The sequence below is a fragment of the Pinus tabuliformis genome, chromosome 9, assembly GCF_031772625.1.
Source record: "Pinus tabuliformis cultivar Carrire ecotype Pingquan chromosome 9, CPIR1, whole genome shotgun sequence".
Classification (NCBI taxonomy): Eukaryota; Viridiplantae; Streptophyta; class Pinopsida; order Pinales; family Pinaceae; genus Pinus; species Pinus tabuliformis.
The window spans coordinates 1,368,140,447-1,368,149,660 of record NC_142307.1 but is presented as its reverse complement, the minus strand read 5'-3'; positions in this window follow the sequence as shown (position 1 = coordinate 1,368,149,660).

Below are 9,214 nucleotides of genomic sequence, written 5' to 3'. Positions count from 1 at the left end.
GACTTCTGACTCCTGTCAAAGTCACGCACTTCCTACTCCGCTTGCTCCTTTATGGCGCACTTTGCTTCTGCGTGGGCCTTCTCCTTAGTCTCCTTCTTTCTATTTTCAGCCAACTGCTGAATTTTCAATTGGGCCGCTTCTTTCTTTTTCATTTCCACGAACTTACTAATCCTGTGGACAAATTTGATTTTGTGCACCAGTCTGTTGGCCACAATTCAAGGACTATTGCAATGGCATCATCCATTGCTAGATATGGTAAATCATACCACTTTTGTTCTAGATCCTTTCGCGCCTGAATGGAAATACAGTGGAAGTTCGCTTTGAAATTCTTGTACCTAGACAACCGATCAAAGATGGTTGGGGATAATCGTGGCTTCCAATTTATGGCCATATTAATGCTCATTTCCATCAATACCCAAAGAAAATTTCTCTCCTGGACCCACTCAGCGTCCTTGGTAGCCTACAATGATGCGAATTTTTCTGCTTCTAGAAAATCTGTTTCAATAGGAGGAAATTGGTTGTCCTCCAATAACTTCCATGCAACCAAAACAATTGAGTAAAAGCCAGGAATAATGAAATGTCTTTATCTAGTCCTGTGCCTCCTTGCAGTTCACGAGGAACTCGTTGCACAGGTAATGCACCAACTTGAATTGTACACCCTTCGCGCACTAGGCCACTAATGAAACCATGGGTGTCGGCACCTCATCTGTGCAGCACTTTTGCATTATCTTTCCAGCCAAAATTTGGGTGGCCACCTTCACTATGGGGTCGGTAATGCTAGAGATGGAATATTCATGCGCTTTCTTGACAAGTTTGAACTTGTCCTTCATCCTCTCGGCGAGGTCGCACTCGCCCGTCTTTCTACCAAATTCCTTGGCTGGATACAGTATTGAATGTGGTAGCAAGGTGATCTGATGGATCAAAATATCTGCGATTGGTATTGGCTCTTCCAACCATAGGCACCCATCGTGCACCAGGCACAACAACTGTTTGATAACAATCAAATTTATGGGAGCGCGGTGGTAATGGGGCACCCATAGTAGGTTCAAAAATCCTTCTTTATTTACCCCGCGAATCCATTCCACCAGCTCCAGCGCGGTGACACCAGACTCCTTGTAGAATACTCACTTCATGAAATTATCAGTAGCTAGGTGGGGGAACCGCTCAGTGTCCCCCAAGTCCCAATCTTCAAGTTTCAGATGTGGGACACGCACCCAGTGTGGAACTTCGAACGTTATGTTGTCTGGAAGCAGGGGTGTTTTAACGATAAACTTTCCCTCATCTGGGTCCTTTGGGACCTTCACCTTGCCCTGGCGAGGATGGATGTACTCTGGTAGCTTTGAAATCAAGTATACCCCCTTAGTATCAATGTTCTTTGTGCCCTCCTCAGCCTCGAGGTCAACTACTTTGCCTTTCTCATGCACAATGGGATTTTCTCTTCTCTGATGTTTCCTTGGTGACTCACGCACTGACATCATCTTCTTTTGTTTATCCTTCTTCAACTTAGGGACCTCTCTTGCAGGCGTAGACTTCGGCCTAGGCAACCTCGATGACTTCGGCACTACTGCAGGAGTCTCCATACTCACAACCTTAGGGGTAGCTCCCTCAAAGGCAATAGACCCTCTGACACTAATGGTCTCAGCTAGTGCAAACATGGACCTATTAATGAATAGCTGTGTTTCCTTAGGTAACCTCTCAAATGCAAAACTAGCAACCAAGTCCTCAAAGAATGCACGGTTCATGCACACCAGACATCATGACACATAAAATCTCATAATGCAAAGTGTCTCTCGTTGGATGACCATCTGTAATTTATAGGAAAATTCAAATTCAAATTTGACCTTTCCCCCCAAAATCCGCTCATAAATTCTAGATTGGTGGCAGATTTTCAAAGATCTCGCTCTAAAAATTCAGCATTAAATGTTGCCACCCCGCTCCTCTTAGTCGTTCCTCACTATCGAATTATGAACAATGATGGTTGTTGGGCATGGAATCCCCCCAAGGCATGTTTTGGGGCTTAAAGCCCAAGTTTTGACCAAGTCCATTGTAAACACTCAGCGATTTGTGGGTGCGGAGCGCGAAGTCATAATAGAGTCACATGGTTGTCCACCCTTGTTAGACCTACCCATGGTCCACGGACCATGGGATTGTATAAATAGAGCAAGGCTCTAAGTTTAGAAGATAGAGAAAAGGAATGAATAGAAGCATGATAAGTCTAAGAGCTTGATTCGAAGTGTAAAGTGTGTCTTGGGTCATAGAGTAGGAGAAGACTATGCAGCTGTGTGCACAAAGGCCTAGTAGTCCACAGCTAAGTGCACGGGCCCCTACAGCTGAGTGTGCAGGGAAAGTCGAGTCTGTAACCATGGGAAGAATTAATAAAGAGAAGTATACCATATTTCTGTGTATCTTTTCCTATTTTATGTATTGTTGGGTATAATTTGCAAGTTTACTGTTTATTTGTTGCATGAACTATATAAATAAATATAACACAAGGCTTCTACTTACGTGAAGAAAACTAACTGGTGTAAGAAGGAAAGTAAGATCTCAGGTGTGATTTAGGGAAATAGTGCAGAGTGCTGCTCTAGCAGTGCGGAAGCCCCATAGCCCCTGTTTAGGGCTGCGTGAAGGTGAGTCTATCAGGGCACAAAGGCCAGGGAAGTGCGCGAAGCAACCTACGCGTAGGAACTTGCAGTTTGACCAAATCAACCTCTCAGACATCTCAAGAGTGCAGAAACCTGGTTCCAGCACCCCCCCATACTACTTCGGGTGAGACCTCAGTCCGTGTTCCACAGACTATTTCTAAAAGGGCGAGTAGTACAAGGATTTGTTTTGCTAATTAAATTTGAACCTGGGTCAGGCCCCAAAAAGCTAATAAATGGTTCCGTTGCTTGGACCGGGATCTGCATAGAGATGTCTGATGTCGTATCACTGGAATCCAACTAAGAAAGGAATTAAGGATTGGTTGGATAGGAATATTCATGAGTTCGCAATGTAGGAGAACAGGAATCCACGACTATCAAAAGAAGAGTGGTTAGACTGCTACTTATACATAGAAATCCACAAAATTTTCTTCACATCTTTCCCTACTGAGCTATAGGAGTGGATCATGAAGCTAGTAGATAGCCAAGGAAGGTGAAATCTTGATAGACCTATTGTGTGGACTCCATAATTGGTGCGCATATTGGAAGCATCGAAGGATAAGGTCATGCGCATTGTTGATCACTAGCTCGATTGAATTATAGGAGGATTCATCACTGAGTTCGTGGTATATACTTCAATCAGCTATAGCAAGGTGGAATGACGCTTCCTTAAAGGGCTGCGAGGTAAGTACATTAAATCTTTGAATACTTGGATTAAAATGCTATTATGTGAAAAGCGGGTTATGCGAATAAATTGATGTTTGGGGCTACACGAAGTGGGAGAATCTATAGAAATGAAGGTAGTACGAAACTAGAAGCTAGCCCCTTGATTTCACCTCTGTGAGGGGATGAGGAAGAGCTCGCAAAGGTCTCACTAAGAAGTGCGATCAATTTGATAAGGCAAAGGATTCTGTGCACACCACCCCCACCCACACTGCTGCCAGTTTCACCATCTTCACCCCCATCTTCGCACATGCCACCTCCACCACCACCACGAGTCAGTATGGAAAGCGCAATGAAGTTGTCAGTGTTCAAGGGAGTAGGAAGTGAAGATCCAGACTAGTTTTGTTTTGTGATAAAAATTGTATGGGAAGCACAGGGAGTTACGAATGACAATATAAAGAAAGCGATGTTGGTCAGCACTGTGCAGGATCGCGTGCTGACCTGGTACACTAAGCATTCCAATGAAAATCCGAATGCGGGGATCGTAGATATTAAAACTGCGCTAAACAAAGAATTTCACAGGCCAAAGTCAGAGGCACAGTCAATCACTGGGTTCAAGGAAATCACAATGCTAGTAGGTGATACCCCTTGAGTTGGATCAGAGACTGAAGTGCACAATTTGCAAAGCTAACATGATGTTGATGGATGGACAACACTGCGAATGGTTTGTAGCATCGTTAATGCCACATTTAAGGAATGGACTGTCACAATAGAGGCTAACAACTCAGGAAGAAGCCTTAGAGATCGCGATGAGACTGCATGAGACCCTGATACAGGATCCTAACCTGGGAGTTCAGCAAATTCACGCGTAGTTGAAAAACTTGTGCCTTGATATGCAGAGTTTGAAACAAGACAGGACAGCTCGCCCAGAAGTGCGTGACGAGGTATGGTGCATAAATTGCAAGGGTCAAGGACATGACAAGGACCATTGCCCAATGTTCGTGAATTACCTCGCGGGAGGAGGACCAATGCCATTAAGATCAGAGGCACAAGAAAGACCGAGTGTGGCGCCTGCATTATGGTGCGCAATTTGTCAGATAGGAGGAAAGCATGCTACAGATAACTGCCATTTATTACAGAAGTACACGCAGCATTCACAGCAGTTGTTTTGTAATTTCTGTAGATCATTGGGACATGATGAGTGCACATGTAGAAGTTATGAACTGATGATGGACCAAACTCATACCTAGAGAGTTCAGGCTGAAATGTGACCCCTTGACCAGAACACAAGGATAGTGTGAACCAGATTTCAAGGGCGCCGATGAGGCCAAGGTGGAGGAGGGCCTTGAAGAGTTTGTAGACAGCTGATATGTTACAACTGTGGATGGTCAAGACATTATGCCCACAATTGTACGAATCCGACGTGGCTATCATGCTTGTATTTTACATTGTTTGATCATGAGACGGAGGATTGTCCCACACTAATAGCGCGACTATGCAATAAAGGAGCACTCCAACCTCCCCCGACTCAGAACCTACAAATGATGAGCTTTGAGCCACGCAAGGAAGACCCTAATGTGAATATTGTGCTCCGAAGTGGAATTACAACAGGGGATGACAAAGGCAAGCAGCCTGAAGAAAGTACTTGGGTTCGCAAGGCTCCAATAAAGGAACCAGAGTTTGATTTGGAGCACGCTAAGGAAATCTTCATGGAATCCAAGAAGAGCTTCACTAATGCCTCCACTTCAGGAAGCAAAGGCAAACCAGAGCCAGAAATAGACCCATTGATGCTTACAACGTTCCTGGAAACATGTATGAAGTTGCTACGTGACAACAAGGCTGTAAAGGGGCTGCAAGAGCTCATAAACAGATGTGCTGGGATGACGCCAGGAGAACCGCGCATAGTCCGGAAGCTCGGAAAGCACATGACGCGGACGGGAAGGGAAATGAGATTGACCATGCAGATTGGAGAATATGAGATGGACCAAGTGATTCTGGATCTAGGATCGGACGCGAATGTTCTGCCGAAGTAGACATGGGAGTGCATGGGAAGGCCTACGCTGCAATGGTCTCCTATCCAACTGCTAATGGTGAACCAACAAAGGATCCTACCTATGGGAAGATTGCAGGAATCACAATGGATATCGAAGGAGCAAGTGCGCTCTCAGATTTCGAAGTGATAGAGATTGTTGATGATAGAAATCCCTACCCCGCGCTATTAGGAATAGATTGGGCCATTGAAATGAATGGGGTGAGAAATCTGAAGAAGCGTAAGATGATTTTTGAGAAAAAGTCTCTGCATGTAGTTGTACCTTTGGACCCTGTAGAGGGATCGTGCTACACAGAGCCAGTGCTCGACTATGATAGTGACGACGATTTGGACCAAATCTACAAGATAATTGCGCAAGAACAAGACTGGGTGAATCCAACTGTGGATGGAAGAGTCTCATGGGAGCGCGAAAGCTCCTACACATCGGATTCTGACAAGGAGATAAAACGATGGCAGAATCGGTTACACAAGGTAACCATGCTGAACTATAACATCATGACAAGATCACTGCACTGCATATCAATGGAGGTAAGGGATCTACCTATGTATGATGGGGTAAGTGAGGTAAATGACTTCCTGAACATATTCGAATGGGTGGTGCCGGAATAGCAATGTTTCGAAGCTCTGAAATGGGTACTGCGTGCTACGGCTGCGAGGTGGCGGGGTACGCACCAAAAAAAACTTGAGGACTGGTGCGAATGCAAGAGGATGATGTGCATGTGGTTTGGAAAGCCTCGGATGCGATTAACAGACAATATTGTCGGATGAAATGGTCTGTGCGCCCACCTGTCTAGATGGATATAGGCATATGGTACGAAACCTATGTGGATGCACACAGTCTTCATGTTAGGAGACACAGTCAGCAAGCAGGTGCGGCCAAGGCAAGGGCGTGAACAACCCCTCTGGTTGGAACCACGGAATATGGAGCAACCAAGTGCATAGACGATTATCCACGCAGAAGCCTTTAACGAAGTATACAAAGCACTAAAAAAGCTACATAGTGTGCAATGGACTGATTGGGACCTGCACGTACCAGCGGTTCTATGGGCTTATAGGACCACATGCAAGAAACTGACAGTGCATGTGCCTCTGAGGCTGGAGTATGGTGCAAACACTGTAATCCCCATAGAGCATAAAATGCCTAGTCCATGCATGGCAACACCAGCAAATACGATGGTTCACGGAACCTTGGAAGAGGGGGTAGTGCAGCTGAACGAAGCGGAATACTTGGGACCTGACAAGGAAATCTGATAGGGTGACCTTAGGCTCCAAGAACTTATGAATGATAGGGTGTGGTTAAGGGAGAAAAGTGCTCTACTGGAAGCATAAGCCAAGAAGCTAGAGGATGGGATCAAGAAGGATTTTCTCAATAAAGAACCTAGGATGACAAAGCAAGGTGCGCATGATCACATCGACGAATTTGGGGACTATTGCAGAGAATTGATCAGCCCGATGCCTTGGATTGGACCACATATTACCAAACGGATCAACCATGGTGGCGCAATACCGATAATAAAGTGTGCAATGCGGCTGACAACAATAAAAAGTGGGTATGTTCCAAGAAAAGTGATGGATGACCGAATGAAACCCTACACAGGTGGCGCGACCACTTGACGAACCGTAGGAGGTACAGTCGTAACACTCCTGGTAGTTGGAAGGGGGTGCGAGACTATAAACTACTCTGCCTGGGAGCTACGCGATGTTGGAGCTACGCGCAAGAGTAAAGTGTCACAAGGTCTATGACCACGCAAGGATGGTTGCGTTACCACGTGAGTTGGCCAAAAAGTGACTGTTGGAGTCACTATTCACGATGTGATGCTTGAATTAAGACCATATGGAGCGGGCGGCAGGCATTTAAGACGCTCTTTATGGGCAATATTTGGGAAAATCTACCGCCAATGGAGCATTAATGAATCGAATTTGGGGGAAACAGTCGAATTCAAATTCAAAAGGTGCTATAAATTACAAAGGGTTGCCCAGCAAACAACACTTGGTCATTTGTGAATTTAGCTGTTGTATACCCCGCGTAGCCTAAGCAGAGCCCTATTTGACCTATGCAGAGCATTGATTAAGCCCCTAATTACGTGAGTGATAGATTTCTAGTCAGACTCGATGGCATCATCTAAGGAAGTTATGGAAATTATAGATATGACTGCTAAAGAGGTAGCGCAGGCTCTGACTGTGGGGGATGCCCCTGAAAGCATCAGGATTGTGGCGGAAATCCCTAAATCACCACGCATGCCAAGGCCAAAGAAAGATAAATAGTTGATGTTTCTTGTACGTGTGTCCCCACGAAACCTGCTACGCACCAGGCTAACGATGGAGGAGAAAGGGAAAGTCGTTAACGTGGAAACTAACGAGGAACAGGAAGACTTGGAGGACCTTATCATCAAAGAAGATGAGGACGAAGGCATGGAGGAAGAAACTGAGCCTGTGCACCCTCCAACAAAGCTTCCCACCTATAACCCCCCATGGAAGGGGAAGCTAAATTGCCCAAGGATCTTGACGAGAGTAAGAGCTCTCTCCAGACATCGCTCCTCCTGAACGACATCATTTTTGAGGCCATGCACCTGGGACAAGTGCCTAGCTTGAAATTTGAAGATTGGGATCTCACTGACCACGAGAAGTTCCCTCACCTAGAGACCGAGCAACTCATGAAACCCAAGCAGAACACCACGGTGGGGGTTACCGAATTAGAGCCACAAAAGTGGTTACGTAGAGTAGAAAAGGTAGGTTTACTAAACCTGCTCTGGGTGCCGCATTTCCACTGCGCCCCAATAACAATTTTCATCATCAAGCAGCTACTCTACCTAGTGCATGATGGGTGTTTATGGCTAGAGGAGCTCATCCCCATCACAGACCACTTGATTCACCATATCACCTAGCTCCCATGCAAAGGTGAGGTCCCCACAGATATCTCAAAGGGGAAGAGCAATGACTTGGACATCGTGGAGGCCATGAAGAAGAAATATAAACTGGAAAAGAGGAAAATGGGCTATGCCATATCTAGCATCAACAACAAAGCAGTAAAATTAATGACCCAAATACTGGCAAGTAAGGTTACACGCAAGTGTCGAGCGGATGAGGTACCTGCGCCGGTGGTAGCACTTGCTGAGTAGTGTGCAAAGGGGGTCTAGTTTAACTGGTCTAAGTTCCTCTACAAGGAGTTCCTAGAAAATTTCCACAAAGCTCAGGAACAAGGCAAAACGTTCCACTATGCATGGCTTCTATTGTCCATAGTGCTCGTGATAGGGGAATTTTCGGACGACAGTGAGTTCCCCATAATTGACAGGGATCTTCCAAAGGCCGCGAAGTACGCTTTGCTTTGGGCCATGAAGGATGTGAACCGGATCCATGACAGTAAGATATTCTGGATGTTCATGGAAATGAACATCAGAATAGGGATTAAACGCAATCCGCAGTTGTCACCCATTGTCTACAATAGCCTACAAAATTTTGCATAGTTTAAAGCGGACCTCCACAACATATACATCAGAGCGCACAAGGACCCGACTAATAAATGGAGTGGGCTACCCTTCGTAGCCACAGACGATGTAATTTTCGATGTACTAGAGACATGGCCACCAGAGTTGCATGCCCCAGACATCGCGGTAATGGAGAAGTCTGCAGCACAGAAGAAGAGAGAGGAGGCCAAACTGCGCTTGGCACAGTTGGCAGAAAAGAGAAGACAAGAAACAGTGGCAGCAAAAGTGCAGGAGGTGCGGGACGCTACATAGATAGCAGCAGAACAGAAAAAGGCCACGATAGCAGTAGCACAAGAGGCAGCTGAGAAGGCGCACGAAGGCAAAAAGTCACCTTCGCATGGGCAGGAAGCAGAGGAAGAGGAGGGTGGCGCGAACCC